Source organism: Nyctereutes procyonoides, unplaced genomic scaffold (assembly GCF_905146905.1).
Source record: "Nyctereutes procyonoides isolate TBG_1078 unplaced genomic scaffold, NYPRO_anot_genome, whole genome shotgun sequence".
NCBI lineage: Eukaryota > Metazoa > Chordata > Mammalia > Carnivora > Canidae > Nyctereutes > Nyctereutes procyonoides.
The window spans coordinates 13,766,071-13,783,637 of record NW_026575033.1 but is presented as its reverse complement, the minus strand read 5'-3'; the positions used below and the strand labels follow the sequence as shown (position 1 = coordinate 13,783,637).

The following is a 17,567-nucleotide window of genomic DNA, read 5'->3' as shown; positions in this document are numbered from 1 at the left end:
CACGATGACACTAAACTCATATCTGTCAATAGTAACTCTGAACGTGAATGGGCTTAATGACCCCATCAAAAGGCGCAGGGTTTCAGACTGGATAAAAAAGCAGGACCCATCTATTTGCTGTCTACAAGAGACTCATTTTAGACAGAAGGACACCTACAACCTGAAAATAAAAGGTTGGAGAACCATTTACCATTCAAATGGTTCTCAAAATATACCCTAAAAACTATAGAACACTTCTGAAAGAAATTGAGGAAGACACAAAGAGATGGAAAAATATTCCATGCTCATGGATTGGCAGAATTAATATTGTGAAAATGTCAATGTTACCCAGGGCAATTTACACGTATAATGCAATCCCTATCAAAATACCATGGACTTTCTTCAGAGACTTAGAACAAATTATTTTAAGATTTGTGTGGAATCAGAAAAGACCCCAAACAGCCAGGGGAATTTTAAAAAAGAAAACCATATCTGGGGGCATCACAATGCCAGATTTCAGGTTGTACTACAAAGCTGTGTTCATCAAGACAGTGTGGTACTGGCACAAAAACAGACATATAGATCAATGGAACAGAACAGAGAACCCAGAAGTGGACCCTGAACTTTATGGTCAACTAATATACGATAAAGGAGGAAAGACGATCCACTGGAAGAAAGACAGTCTCTTCAATAAATGGTGCTGGGAAAATTGGACATCCACATGCAGAAGAATGAAACTGGACCACTCTCTTGCACCATACACAAAGATAAACTCAAAATAGATGAAAGATCTAAATGTGAGACAAGATTCCATCAAAATCCCAGAGGAGAACTCAGGCAACACCCTTTTTGAACTTGGCCACAGTAACCGGAGAAGGACAAACAGTGTATGTTCTCATTCATTTCGGGAATATGAATAATAGTGAAAGGGAATATAAGGGAAGGGAGAAGAAATGTGTGAGAAATATCAGAAAGGGAGTCAGAACATAAAGACTTCTAACTCTGGGAAATGAACTAGAGGTGGTGGAGGGGGAGGAGGGCGGGGGGTGGGGGTGAATGGGTGACGGGCACTGAGGGGTACACTTGACGGGATGAGCACTGGGTGTTATTCTGTTTGTTGGTAAATTGAACACCAATAAAATTAATTAAAAAAAAATAAAATGGCAACCATTCTTGTTTCTCAGGATATAAGCAAAGAAAACAAGACCCTCTTTTCCCAACAGTTATTTTAGGACTATATTTATGATATGTCTACAATCAAGGACTTTCTAGTCACTTCTGAGAAGAGGGCATAAGCTTTTTTCATTGTCTGGGAATAACAGTTTCATCACATTATTGTCACTGAGTAACTATTGAAATTCTTCTAGGATTTCCTTTCATTCATCAAGTTTATTTCAAGAGTAATATACTCCTAAGACCAATTTATTCTTTCATTTTTCTCAAAATCTGATCTCAAGATGTAGACAGTTAGGAATCTTGATAATTCAGACCTAGGAAATGTTCACAGACCATCCCTCCAGTTCAAAAAAAACCTTTTATCCATTCTATAATAGACAACTTCTAAATGATCATATAAGAAGTGTGAATCTCAAGCTCAAATTATAGATAAATATCTCCAAATGAATTATAGCTCTAGTTTCTTCTATTTTTTTTACTTTTGGTTTAAAATATTACTTTAATGACAAGATACATATGTTTATTCTATGCAGTTGAGACATAGTTTAATTAAAATAATTTTTTACAAGACTTTAAATATTGGAGTGTCTATCATATTTAAGAGAAATTTTCCTATGTGACAGCTTAAAACACAGGTAAGGCCAAGGGCTGGAATGAATAAAAATACTCTCATAGAAATTATATTCTGGTAGACAAAAATAATGTCTAAGAATTAGAATTGGAAGATGCCTTGAGGAACAGTGAAATCTCATCCTTGGAGAGTTTAAAGGAGTGGCTCAGTCAAGAATGCTACATAGGTCATTCTTGCATTTTTATTGGAGGCTGGAAACAAGGACCATAACCTCCCCTTCAACCATGCCTATGACACTCATTTCTCAAATCCTTGGTAGTTGAGAAGGGTGATATGAAGAAATAATCAGGGAAGGGAGTGAAATATCTACTTAGCACCAATATTGTATGTGTACAATATGCTTTATTTCCATTTATTTAATCAGTCCTGGTGAGATGGGCATTACACCATTTACTGATAAAAACATGAGATTCAGACCTAAGACACAGCAAAATAAATTTGACCTCTAATACTTCAGATTTCAAAATTCATGTTCGTTCCACACACAATACCACTTCTTTACCCTTACTTTGCAATGACTACTATAATCAATTGTCTTCAAGACCAATTTTAGAAAAAGATTTAAAAATAACTTCTGCCAACTCATTTTTAATTAAAAAAAAAAGCATCCTCGAGGCATATGCCATTCCATTATGCTCCTTGGGAGCTCATTTCTGTATTTTAATGAGGATTGTGCATTACATGTGTTCAAGCCTGTTGATGGCTTGCTGGGCAAAATGCTCTCCAAACATAAGCACGGAATACTACTACTAGGCTGAACCAGGAGCTTCATTCTCATTTCAGAATCTCTAATGGCATCAAGCATAGTACTTTCTCAATAAAGAAGTAGTCAATTGAATCTGATATTATTACTGGGAATGTCTACAACATATGCTAATGAAGCAATTATATGACTTAACGCCAATGACTATGAATTGATAAGCTGTGCTATCCGGAAAATTTATTTAACCTCTCTGAATCTAATTATTCATATGTAAGATATTAATCAATATTTACCTTTCGAGTTATTGTGAGTATCAAAGATAACTTGTGTAAAGTACCTAGGCTATTTCTTATCACATAGGAGGCACTTACTAAAGAGTAGCTATTATTATCCTTGACTTGTTAGATTCTTATTAGAATAAATATCTGTATGGGTTTGAAATTATAAAGCAGTTTTTCCAGTAGTTCTGGTAGATGATTTATTATATACTTTTATTCCAGAAGGTTGACTACATATAACTTTCTGAAGGTAGTTCTATTTAATTGACTAAGAATGGTATTTTTCTAAGAAATGTAAAAAACTAAAATTTCCCAGATTAAGAAGAATACTACTTTTAGTATAGCCAGTGATGTATCCAGAGCACTTAAACGGAGTTTAAAACATGATCTATGTCATCAGGAAACAGACATTATAGTTGGAATGACAAGATCAAAACACACAAAAGAATCAGAGAGTAATTACTAAAAAATACTCTACTGATAATAACATGACAGATCTCAGAAAAGGGAGCCATCAGAGTGGGGTCTAGAAGCAAATATCTTGGATTAAATTCTTCCCCCATCACTGACTAGATATGCACAGGTTAATTAACTTTCTTTAGGGTTTTTTTTTAATTAATTAAATGACGGTTTATTTCAAAATTAGTCTTAGAGCGAGTGTAAGCTGTGTTCAGGCTGGAGCCAGACACACAACGCGCGGTGGGCGCGCCCGCCACCGGCCCTGCGCTCGGCCGCTGCCCTCCGCCCCGCATCCGAGGATCCCTAGGACTAGAAGCCAACAGCAAAGGAGCCCGCGCGCTTGCTCCTGCTTAATCCAGGTTAAGGTATAGGCGTTGAAACACGCGTCGCGGGGTACGTGGCGTCCTGCAGCCCCTGCGATAGGATGACTCTTGCTCCGTGACCTCCGCAGCAAGGCTGCCCCCGAGGCAGGGTTGGGTGGGACAGGACACTTTTAAAGTGTAGTCCGTTAGCCAAGTGGGCCCCTTCTCATTGTCCCCCTTCATGGCAAAGAGAATGTTTGCCAGCATCTGGAGATCTTCCCCCGCCGGGGGCAAGGCTTTCTTCTCGTCAGGGCTGAGCGTGCTCAGATACTGTAGGTCGGTTCCCGAGGAGCCGAAGGTCTGGAGGATGCGGCTCTGCACACCGTGGGAGACGCTTGCAGCCGGAGGAGCGCTCGAGAGGCATCTGGCTTCCCTTCCCTATCCGGCTGCTCTGCAGGCTCAGACCTCTCCTTCCGCCCCTTCTTCGTCAGTTCTCGCTGCTCCTTCCGCTGGCTCTGGACCTCAGTGAGCACGTGATGAAGGAGTTCTCTTCCTTCTCAATCTCCAGCTCGTCCCGCGGGCCAGCCCTGCACCAGCTCCTCCGAGAAGCCCCGGGGGGCGCCCTCCACCTGGTCCAGCAGCTCGGTCAGCTCCGACCCGACATGTGCCTCAGGCCTTTGTAGGACCCGCCGTTGTTGAAGGTCTGGGTCAAGACCCGCATCTCCTGCAGGAGGACCGGGGCTGCCTGGGAGGACGTTTCTCCCTTCTCCTCCTCTTCCAGAACCTCCTCTTCTTCCTCAGGGTCTGGGGAGTTCTGCATCATTTCTTCAGTCTCCTCAATCACCTGATCTGCTGTGAGTAGAGGCTCCTCATTGATGCCAGAACCACGTTCACTCTTCTCATCGGGCTCTTCCTCTTCTTTCTCGTGGATCAGTGTCAGAGCTGTTGCCATTCAGAGCCTCCATGTTTGGGTCCCTCCAGTCTTCGGAGAGTGAAGGGATGTAATTGTCTGTCAGAGCATCCCAAGCCTCCTCCTCCTGCAGGGTCTCCTCCTCCTCTTGGATCTGGAACTGGTTCTTCACGGGAGCTAGGGTCTCCGTCTTGGCATTGCAGTTCCGAAAGCAGACATTGAGCTTCTCCTCAAACTCATTCACGAGGTCCTCCACGGACTCGAAGCAGTGGGCCCTCCATTCTTGCACTGCAATGGGACGACTGCCACTTTCAGGATTCGTTTACCTGTGCGGGTCCTGGTGGAGGGAGGCGGGTTGCGGGGCTCAGCGGGACACCCCCATCCACCGCGGTGGGAAGCCGTGGTGGTGGTGGTGGTGGCAGCTGTGAGCCAGCGAGCGCTCCCCGCGCAGCTCCGCCAGCTCCCGGCTCCACTCCCCTCCTCCACCCCGCCCCCTCCCTTTCTTTAGGTTTTGTAGAAGGTACACTCTAGAGTGATCACCAGTAAGTCATACTCTTATGTAATCTCCTCCCTTTGAATGCTTGCTACTAACCAACAGAACCCATGGATTTGCTTCTAATCAGTAGGATGTGGCAACAGTCAAGAAATGTTGCAGATGTAATCAAAGTTTCTAATCATTTGACTTTAAGTTAATCAAGACAACCTCCTGCAAGCCTCAAAGAAGAAGCAAAACACTATGAGTTCTACAGCTGTAAGAAAACTAATTCTACAACAAACAGGTGAACATGGAAGAGGATGCCTGAGCTTTAGACAGGACTTCAGATCCAGCCAATGCCTTGATTACAGCCTTGTGAGATCCTGAGACTATGACCCAGCTAAGCCATGCTCAGACTCCTGTAAATATGAGTTATTAAATGTAGATGATGTTTTAAGCTAGTAAGTGTATAATAATTTGTTATGCAGCAATATAGGCTTCAATTTCTTCATTTGTAAAATAAGACTAAAAATAATTCATACTATAAAAGCTTGTAATTAAAAATTTGTAATGGCACCTATTATCAGATAAGCTTGATAATTCATATAACAACTCCATCAACAGTATCCATTTTAGAGAGTCCAGTTAAATATACTTGAGAAACCTGCAAAATTTGAGGCAGTGCTTATGCTTGTCCATAAATGAAAAACTGAAAACTTAAACTTTAAAATGTCAATTTTAAACACAAATAAACACAAATAGTTTGCATAATATTTTTTCTTTGCTAAAATCACAGACACCACCACAATATTAAAGTTGGCCATCAAAATCATGAAATCCTCTAATGACTGTTATGTAATAAGCTCCAAGCATGTTTTATATGGCTCATTCCAGTCATCAAAGCAAGGGTGAGAAGTACAGAAAGAGCTCTGCCTTTTTATACTTTAGTAATCAAGGTTTCATATCATTGGAACAGGTCAACTGCTAGAGGTGGTCACCAGATTTCCTAACATTTTCTCCACAGAATTTGGAACAATTTTCACTCCACTTCAATCTGGTCACTGTATCAACTGACTACAAGTATACAGCTCATGTGAAGAAAAAATTTTAAATTTTAATCCACCTGTGAAGTGGGGAAGGCAGAGTCCTTGAATCAATAGAATGTACCCTGAAAAAAACAAGAAGTGCTTCTAAATTCTGCTCCTAATTTTTTACTAAATTCTAAATTCTGTTCCTGTATTATTTCTAAATTCATTATTGTATAAAATTATAAATCTACTCAGACATCACAATAAATCAGCAAAAGGTCGAAATAATTACCAAGATTATTTGAAATGTGGATTCATGTTCATTGTCATTAATGTTGAAACTCTCCCTAAGTGCATGATATATATTAAAATAGCTGATTATTATATGAAGAATTACTATTAGCAAGATCCAAAATGAAATATTTGTAACATGTTTAAGGTAAAAGAAACTTAAATTTTTGAACCTAATACATGACAAAATTCCATTAAATATAATGAAAAATGTTTAGATGCTTCATTGGATGTTTCCCCCCAAATATTAAAAATTTAAAAGACACCACAGAAGAGGTAGTCATTCTTCTTAAAAGAGTAAGAATGGTCCAAATAATATCCAGAAAATGATATCATATCAAACCAAAATGCATATCTTATCAGAAAATATTATTAGAGGAAAGCAAATTTTCTAAAGAAACATGTATTAAGCTGATTACAAGTTGATTAATTATAAGTTGAGAGAAGTCTGTCACTAAACATTTATATAAATGTACAGGTTTTGAATATATCTTGGTTTATAGTACTTTCTAGATTCTTTCAAAAATAAACAGAGGAATATAGGTTTTGTGATCATCTTAAGGAAAGATGTACTAGATAAGATATATTGTTAATAGTGAATAATTGTGGAACAACAAAAGTTTATGGAAATCCACATAATAATATCTACTAATGATTTTAAATATATTATGAGGTAAGTTTCATATACAGTACCACATATGAAATAAATTTGCTACATCACATATAAATTATATCAGCAAACAAGTTGAAGGCAGAAAAGCATAAAATGCCAATAGATACTATCAATGTGGCTAACATCATATAAAAAGACTTTAGAATATAATTTCTGGCCATGCAAATACTAGATTTCAGCACATACCTCCCAAGTATAACTAAAAAGACTATACATAACATTTTAAAAGTCCAGTTGAAAGCATGAGACCAAGAAGCCAGAACTTGAGCATCAAAAATTCCAGAAAGGAGAGAAAGGCATAACAGTAAAACCAAAAATGTGTTCTTCTTTTCCCTTTGAAGTATTTGCTGATTCATGAGCAGAGCAAGACTAGAAGATAAGAGATCAGAACAAAATGTCAGCTAAAGGACTGAGAAACTAGGAAGAGCAATCCTCAATTTCATTTTGTTACAGAGACAAAAATTGAATTTCAGGGCTCATCAAGGAGATGAAGTCCCAGTGAATAGCCTGGCTCTCAGATGCAACCCCTGAAGGGTAACCCTAGAATAGACTGCAAATAGTTAAGGTCTTTAAAATACTGCAGTCCAGGCTGGAATGTGTTCTATCCTGACTGGATTAAGCTGGCCTGCCCCTACTCTCACTACTTAAAATAATCTAAAATAAATTTCCTCACAAAGATACTATTATAATCATACATGATGTCTAGCATTCAATTAAAAATTACCAGGTATACCAAGAAACATTGTCAAGACAAAAAAAAAATAGAATATAGAAATAGACTGAGGGGTGATCCAAACATTAGAGTTAGCAGATACAGATTTTAAAATAGCGTGATTAAATGTCAAAAAATGATGATAAAAGATTTTTATTTATTTTATTTATTTTTTATTTTTTTAATTTTTATTTATTTATGATAGTCACACAGAGAGAAAGAGAGAGAGGCAGAGACACAGGCAGAGGGAGAAGCAGGCTCCATGTACCGGGAGCCCGACGTGGGATTCGATCCCGGGTCTCCAGGATCGCGCCCCCGGCCAAAGGCAGGCGCCAAACCGCTGCGCCACCCAGGGATCCCTGATAGGAGATTTTTAGAAGAAAAGTAGAATATATTTTAAAAATCAAATAGAAATTCTATAATTTAATATACAATAACTAAAATTAATAATTCATTAGATAAGTTCATCAATAGATTGGGCCCAGTTGAAAAGGTGATTTTACTGAACAGAAAGATAGAAAATATGCAGATGAAAGCATGAAAAAATGTGGAAAAATCAGAAAACAATATAAGAAATATATAGATTTTAATAAGTTCTGTGATACATACAGTGTCCTAAAATGATAACAGAGAATGTGGCAGAAGTAATATTGAAAAGATATGACCTAGAATATTCAAAACTGATGAAGGACATCAACTTACATAATCAAGAAGTGCTTTAAACATCAATATTTTGAAAAAATAAATAAATTCACACTTAGGCACACTATAGTAAAACTGCTAAACACCAAAGACAGAAAAATCCTAAAGATAGCTAAAGAAAACCAGCACATTATCTTCACAGGAGAAATAGTAAGCCTGGGCTGATCTTTTAACAGAGAAGGTGGGAGCCAGAAGACAATAAAAGGATATCTTTATAGTGCCAAACTAGAATTATATAGTCCATTAAAATATCCTTCAGAAATGAAAGTAAATTTGAGATGTTTTTAGCCAAACAAAAACTAAGGAAATTTATCACCAATTGACTTTCCTAAAATAATTACTAAAGGAAATTCCTTGGGCAAAAGGAAAACAGTCTTGAACAAAATGCAAGAAGGAATACAAGGTGGCATAAGTGACAAATATGTGGACAAATATAAATGGAGCGTGACTATACAAAACAATAATAATAATCTGCTGCATAGTTTAAAATACACTAAAATAGATGATAACGGTTTGGGGGAAAGGCAGAATGAGAATAAATGGACTTAAAGTATTCTAAGTTTCCAGCATAATCAGACAATTGATTAAAGTAAAAGTTTTTGTTTGACTGCAATAGGTCAATTGTAAGTGTTAAATAACAGAAGAAGGTATAACAGACAAGGTAATTGAAATTAAAAATATTTTATTACTCATAAATAAGATGATATAGTAAAATGATGATTATGAGAACAAAATGGTGAACATATTTGGCATATTTCTCATATGTAAAATACTGCACATATCAAATATGTGTATCTGACTTATGAATTTAAACAAAAACTCAACAAATTATTTCCCTTCCTAAAAAAATATTAAGTAGGAAGAAAACAATAAATTTGAAACAAAAATTAATAAAATAAAACACAACTATTCAAGAAAGAAAATCAACACAACCAAAGGGTTTTTTTAAAAGATTTTTATTTATATATGTATTGAGAAAGGGAATGACTATGCACATGCACAAACAGGGGGGAGAGGCAGAAGAAGAGGGAAAGAATCTCAAGAAGACTCCACACTGACTGTGTAGCTGCTGCAAAGCTCCATCCCCTGACTCTGAGATCATGACCTGAGTCAAAATCAAAAGTTGGCCACTTAACCAAGTAAGCCACTCAGGCGCCCCTTTTTAAACATTAGTAAAATGAATAAACCTCCAGGAAGATGGATTAGGAAAAAAAAATGAAAAGAACATAAACTGTCAAAATCAGAAATACACAAAGATGATATAATCTCAGATTTGACAAATATTTAAAGGACAAGAGAAAATCATAATTTTATGCTCTGGGGTGTTTTCTCTGACACCCCAACCAATTCTCTGATTCTCCAGATACCAAGTGGGTACCCAACAATTCATTTCAATTCTGACACTCTCTACCCAGAGTTAGTACAGACACCACAGGTTAAGGACTCAATCTCACAAAACTGCCCCCACTCAGACACCAGTCACAAATCCAGTGCCATCCACACTTCTGACTAGCTATAAATCAGGTGTTCCTAGGATCCCCTTGTCAGTTTCAGTAATTTACTAGAATAGCTCACAGAATTTAGAAAAATAGTGTACTTAGGTTTACTTTATTCATCCTTATTATAAAGGATACAACTCAGGAAGGGCCAAATGGAAGAGATATGTAAAGAGCAGGGTATTGGGGGCCAGAGCAGCACTTTTTGTCTTAGCAACAACTGAAAAGTACCTAAATCCCTATTTAAAAGAGTTAAGTAAATTGTAGTATATTCACACAACAGCATACTGTTCAGTGATGAGAATGAAGAAATCACAAATATTTATTATAATGTTGAGAAGACAAGGTAACGAAATACTATCCACTGCATGATTCTACTTGTATAAGACGCAAAAAACAGGAACAACAAATTGATCTACATGCTGAAAGTCAGTACAAGGGTTACCTCTGGGAAAAGTAATGACCACAAGGAATCCCCAGGGGAGCTTCTATAGCGTTCTAGTGATGTTCTGCTTCTCTACCTCATGCTGTTTCACGGGTGCTTTTACTTTGCGAAAATTCATGAAGTTGAAACTGTAAGTTTTTCTGAATGTAAGCTGGGCTTCAATAAAGAGTTTAAAAATAAAATATGATTTTAAAAATGGAATGGAACATATTTCCCCAAGGAAGTGAAGAATATGCCAACATATTTAACATACAAACTTCCAATTACTTTATTTTTCTAAGTTACCTTCACGGCCCCAAAGGCATTTCAGTTTGCAACTCTTGTTGGGGAGGCATAATATAAAATACGATCCTGTTTTTTTGTGGCTAGGCTTTATCTTGAGCTATGGCTTCAAAAATGTGAGATCCTAACTACTAACGTACTCCTTTATGGAATTTGCAAACATCCTTAGACTGTGTGGGGAAGGGATGGGAGGAAAGGAGAAATAACTTTAAACTAGGTCAGATAATAGAAACCTTGGTGAAGCCCACGGGTTGTTTCTCTTCCTTAATGATCTTCTGGATGAATATGTACAGTGGGCATTGTCCTATAACCAAGAATAGAGAAAAGTAGTCACCTTCTCCTGGGGCTGGCTCTACTAGGCAGGGAGCAGAGACTTACAAGGAGGGCCAGGTACCCCACAGTCATCCTCATAAATATTAACAGGCTAGTGGCTTGAGAAATAACGAAAAGAGACACCACCCTCAGGAACACAGTAGAGGAACATATCTTACTGCTCTCAGGTAGCCACTTAGAATTTTTGAAGTGGCAACGTTAATCTAAAATATAATTTCAGTTAAGATTAATTGTAGATAACACGTAAGGCTAAATATGATCACAACTCATTTTCTAAGTTATCTGATTATCCTCTCATATGTATTCCAAATCCATGTTCTTACATCACCCCACTATCAACCTTCATCTTCACATGGCATTTTTTCTGTGTGCCTATTTGTTTTTGTATTCAAATTTCCCCTTCTCATAAGGACACAAGTCATGCTGGATTAGGTTCTACCCTAATAACCTCATCCTAACTAATTACACCTGCAATGGCCTTATTTCCAAATATGATTACATTCTGATGTACCAGGGATTAGGGCTTCAACATATGAATTGGAGGGGTGGGGTGAAATAGTCTGACTCCTAACAGATCTTATTTCCGAAGAAGGTCACATGAACAGCTACTGGGGGTTGAGACTTCAAAATCCTTTTAAGGGACACAACTCAACCCATACAGCACCCATTCTTTTAGATGAATAGTACTTTAGGCCAGGAAAATTACCCCATAATGCAATCCACTCCTAGTATCTTCTCAGTCCCTAAGTAAATTCTAGGTGCTCATGGACTTTCACCTGCCATGTGTTACTTGTTACCATGTTTATCTCTTTGATTGCATCTCCCAGATGCTGTTTCAATGACCACTTGAGCTTTCTATGCCTTTGGGACAATGTGCATAAAGCCTTCTGACTTCCTTGCCCTGCATGCCTCTCCCTTCTCACATTATTACGCCAACCCACCTATGCCCACATGCACACATGGGCACAAAATACCCCTTACACCAGAACTCCACATACAAGAAAGATGAAGCCAGTTCTGTGGCCCAGGTGCTATACATGTCCCTCAGTGTATCATCTGGGTGGAGCTGCTCATGCCATTCATGCTTATGTCATTCATGTTATGAAAGTGTGCTTCAGCTCCAACGTATCTTTACCTGCTAGCACATTCTGGTATAACTGTATAGACACAGGCAATGGATTTTAAGTTTTACCCAGTATTTATTTTATTTTATTTATTTTATTTTATTTTATTTTATTTTATTATTTTATCTTTTTGAGAGAGTGAGAAAAAGGGGGAGAAGAAGAGTCTTAGGCAGGTTCCATGCTCAGCACAGAGCCCAACACTTGGGCTCAATTTCAAAATCCTTATTGAGCTCATAACCTGAGCCAAAATCAGTAGTCTAACTGACTGAGCCACCCAGATTCCCCTTGTCCAGTATTTTTAAGACATTTTTTCTTTTTGTTTTGTTTTCCCTAATGGACAAGTAATGCTAACTCTGTTCTCTTCCTACAAAATGAATCAGAACATGCTTAAGAGTGACAGGATGAGTAAGGTAACAAGAGTTTCAAGAAGAAATTGGATAGTGCGTTAAGCTACATCCTTTTTGTGTAAACATGAATCACAGTGGAATTGTAAATCCTCTCTTCCCACTACTACCTCATAAGTTAAGATCAAAGGAAAAATGCTACAATCAATAGTTATTAGTAAAACATTAAAAGGCAATGTATTGAAGTATGAAAGAAAAAAAATTATTTGTAATTGGGAAGGAAATTTAATCGTGCCCTCCAATTTACTGCACTTATAAGCTGAACAATTTAAGGAACACCAGTCATTTAACTCCATCAAATTCTAGTAAGTCGCATGTAATATTAATCCTAAGTAAAACTTCTATGCATTATAGAATAAAAGAGTCCTAATTTCCCAAAGAACAAAGGTAATGCATTTTGGTATCATTTGAATGTCAAAGAGACTTCCTGCTCATAACTAGCAAGTTTCATAACACCTTTAAATTTTACAATTACATTTCTTTCTTTTTTTAATTTTTATTTATTTATTCATGAGAGACACACAGAGAGAGGCAGAGAGAGAAGCAGGCTCCATGCAGGGAGCCTGACGTGGGACTTGATCCCAGGTCTCCAGGATCACATCCTGAGCCAAAGGCGGCACTAAACTGCTGAGCCACCCAGGCTGCCCTACAATTACATTTCTAAAATTTGTTGTCACAATCATTATTTCCAGAATCCCATGCAGAAGTCTACTTAAAACATGCTCTCCCTTTGACATTTGGGGGGAAAAAAAAGATGAAGACATCTCAAAGCAGAAAAAAAAAAGATTATGACACTTCAGAGGGAAGATTGACATGATCAAGTCCTCTGGTAACTAAAAGAAGACCCTCAAACCAAGAAAGGTAGCCAAAAGATCCCAACTGTAGAGGCAGTCTGGGAGGAGAGTTTTGGCAGGGCACACTGCCACATGGGCAGGTCATCAGGAAGGGTGGGATCCAGCCATGCAGGCTGGCAAGTGCTTCATGACGTGAGAGTTTGGGACTTGGGTTGCAAGCAAGGACTCCAGGTCCTAGAAAAGGTACTTTTGGAGAAAGGCAACACTTCACTTGTAGAGAAAAATAAAAAATAGTGCTAGAGAGATAACCAAGGATGGATGCCATGGCATAGGAGGCAAATGACAAGAGAGCGGCTTACAAAAATGGAACACAAAAAGGCAAAGGTGGGGTAAGTAAGGGCAAGGATGCCTACTGCTAAGTCTAATCAGGGTCAGAATGGATCATAAAAAACAAGCTGTCAGGAATAAGCAGCAGGAGATCGAGCTGCAGGAAGAGGGGTGCCTCAGAGGCTGGGCTATCGGAAGAATTTGGTGATTATTGATTCTAATGTCCAAAAAACAACAGAGGGACCTAAGCCAAAACACATGGTCATCTTGGAACTCAGGGAGGAGTCTTCACTTTGCCTCCTCATCTCTCACTGCTTCCTTCTCCCTCTTCCTGCCTCCCTCTCCCGTTCTCCCTCTCAATCACTTTCTTACTCTTCTTGCCTTTGTCTCTAGGCTCTGTTTGTAAATATTTGATTTCTCTGGCCTGTTTCTCTTCCTTTCATTCCTCTTATGCCCTCCTTTCTCCCTCTCCTCTCCTCTCTGTCATCTGACTGCCTATCTTAGCATCCCCACACCATTCGACAGTCTTTTCACACACCTACCTCTCTTACTTACTATTCCTTCCTTCTCCAATCCTGGAGTCTCCTTCCACCCGTCATATTAAAATGACATATTTTTCTTAATTTCGTGTAGCTATTCAATGAAACTTTAAAATCCCAAATTTAGAGAAGATCTTTAGGATGTTTTTAATATTTCTTTCTCATAAAAAGACAAAAGCAAATTATTTTCCTTCTAATGCATCTGATATGGGAGACTTTTTTTCCCCTAAGAAGGGGAAAAAGAATCAGTGATTCTTAATAAGAAACAAAAAAAGTTTCTCCCCTCACCCTTGTTTTCAAATTTCCTAAGTCATAATTTGAAAAAGTCTCACCAACAATGAGATTCTTTGTACATTATTAAATTCTATCATCTCATTGATTTACTATCTCTTTGTTATACCAGAGATAAAGAAGATGAGAATCTGACTCACTCTTATAAATGGTAACAATTATATTCATCATGGCTAGGTCTCTTTGAACATCACAAAGGAGAGGAGCATCCAGCCCAATAATAGCAGTGGCCATACAAGCCGTGGTAATAAAAGATGATCTCTAAACCAATAATAAGTTCTCAGGGTACATTGTTCCCCCCGCACTGACCAGCAGTTTATTTTAACACAATAAGACCTCATTCCCAAAAGATGTAGGACAGGTAAAATGTAATTATTGCGCACTTTATTTGTTCACTCAGATCTCCATGTGTTTTCTGACCTCTGATACTGAAACTGCCACTGAGGCTTATATTCCCTATTATCAGCTTGGCATTAGCAAGCTAGAAAAGGAAAAAGAAAAACAACCACAGCTTAGAAGAATTTATTGTCTGCCATAAGCGCTTGCATCAATGAGGCTGAGCAGCTGGCTCAAAGCTCTTATAATATCACCATCTGTAACTCAAAGGGAAAACAAGTATCTCTGATTTTTCAAAGGGTAAAGGGAGTACAATTGTATTTATTAGGTGTTCAAAAGCTTTGACAAGAGAGGCCTGTCAGACGTTATCAGCATGTGCCAGTTGGCACACAGATTGTGGACATATTGTCCATTTAAGTTGTCAGTATACAAGTCTCAACCAATGTTTGCAAATCTGCAGAGCAAAAGCCAGTCGTTGTTGTCATGATCCTTGGAATACTGCTTAGGGACTGGTGTCCCCACTGTTTAAAACTTACATAGCAATGTGCTTTGCAGGAGAAATAAACAAAAATTTGTTTATATATATATATATATATATATATATATATATATATATATATAATACTTATTTAGACATGGTGGACCATACATTATTTTACATGATTACCTTGATAATATAAGAATTTGCTGGCTGTCCTTGCTCTAGAGCTTTCCCTATACTTTTTCTTCTCCATTTGACAACTTCTATCTTCATTCCTTCCAGGGCGCCCAGTTTTGAAGCTTCTTGGAATCTCTTGTGTCACTAATAAAATATATTTTACAATATAAGCCTAACTAACACATTTTAGTACCTGCATTTTTTCTTGAAACACAGGAAATATGAAAGAATACCCTAATAAATGGGGGAGAAAAACAATGTTTTTTGAGGGAAAGATTATTACAAAAGATATCTGTTCTTTCCAAATAACTGTATACGGTAAGACAATTCCAATCAAAGTCACAAATGATAAAATAAAGACACAAATGGCTTTCTTCACCTTTTTGAAACTTTACAAAATAATATTTAGAAAAATAAATAGGCAAGGATCACTAAGATTTTTTAATGATGTTACCATCGTAATGTGGAGGAACTTTCTGTACCACAAATTAAAATGTGTTTTGTAGCTACAACAATTAAAATCAGTGTGGTACCTATGCAACAATAGAGAAACAACGGGACAGATTATTGGGACGCTAAATTCTATGCAGGCAGAGCCTGTGTGTGTTCTGTTCTGACGATTTTATTCATTATGATATCTTCACAGCGCTTGGAACATAGTAAACATTTGTAGAATAAACGAGCTAGCATGGGAAAGGCAATATACATAGCATTGGAACATAAATACACATATACATACGTTCTGATTATCTTAAATCAGTGAAAAACAAATGTTTTATTCAAAAAGTGTTGAGAAAATTGCCTTTTAAGGAAACAATATACTGTTTTAATCATCACCTCACAGAATGCATGAACAGAACTTGACTTGATCTATAATTAAAGTGTAAAAAATAATTCATAAAAACCTAGAAGAAAACAAATGATTACAAATTTTATCTTTGGATTGGGGATTGGAAGCTTTAGAGGTAGGGAAGGGAACCTTCAATGTTTTAAAAAATATATACCAGATGTCATAAAGAAAAAATATTTCCGCTATCCGCATTCAGAATCTCGGTGTATGGTGACATGCATACACGCATCACAACTTTAGGAGCAGTCATTCACATGGGAAGGGTGTCTCTGCAGGACCACTACACTCTCCCAGTCATTTTGGCCCCCTGGGGAATACCAGTTTAACTGGCAATATCTTAAGAGAGTTTTTAGTTTTCATTTATGGATCAGCATCATAGAAAGCCTGTGTTCAGCTCTCAGATAGCTTAGAACAGTGGTTCTCAGAGTGTGGTTCCCAGCCACCAGCATCAGTATCCCCTGACCCTCACCAGACCTACTGAACCAGAAATACTGGAGTGGAGCCCAGCACCTGTACTAGGGATGCTGAGATGACCTTAAGTCTGAGCACCATTGGCTCAGATGAAAGTAACCACTATCCACATTACAACTGAATCCACAACCTCTTCTCAGTTCAGCTCCACTTTCCTTACCACTGAGCAGCAGATATCATTTCACACCTAGTGGTCATGTTGTCCTGTCCCAGGCCCACCAGCCAACCAGCTCTTAGAAAATCATTGTTTATTAGCATATTCCCACCATGTTGGTTCCTGGGAAAATTTTCACAGTCCAATATGGGCAAGATCTAGGATTCATAAATCAAAGGTGAAGAGAACATTAACAACACCTAAAGTCTTATATAGCAAGCAAAGATAGGCTGAGGCAATCAAAATCTAAATTTGTACCACGTGTAAATGAGCACACACACAAAAAAACCTTATAAGAAAAAGAGAGAATACAATATATTACTTGATAGCATCAGAAATCCATAAAGAAATGATAGGTGATGCCAAATGACACTATTTTCCAGAAGAATGAAAGGAGGGAGGGAGGCAGAGATCATGCTGGGAAGACAGGTTTGAGATCTTCATGTGTATACTCTGTCCTAAAGATGCTCATTTATCTATGCTAATGCCTCATGAAAGTGCACATGGTTAGTAAGAAAATCCCCAAATCTTCAAGAGGAAAGTGTCTAAATATCATAAACTGACAAGTCACAGCAGAGAAAATTAAAAGAGCTAATTTATGAACGTGAAAGTAGTAAGCCTTTATAGTAATGATAGAAAAAGAAAGCTATACAATTCAGTTATTTATTAAATTGTTCAAATATTAGTGGAAAACTCTCAGTGATGACAGAAGTATTAAAACATCACAAAGACTTAAAAAGGCAA

The 17,567-nt window shown here is 37.7% G+C and overlaps 1 pseudogene; it reads right to left on the bottom strand.

Moving 5' to 3' along the window:
• Positions 1 to 3,576: 3,576 nt before the first annotated feature.
• On the bottom strand, positions 3,577 to 14,588 carry LOC129504513 (fasciculation and elongation protein zeta-1-like; annotated as a pseudogene).
• Between the last annotated feature and the right edge of the window lie 2,979 nt (positions 14,589 to 17,567).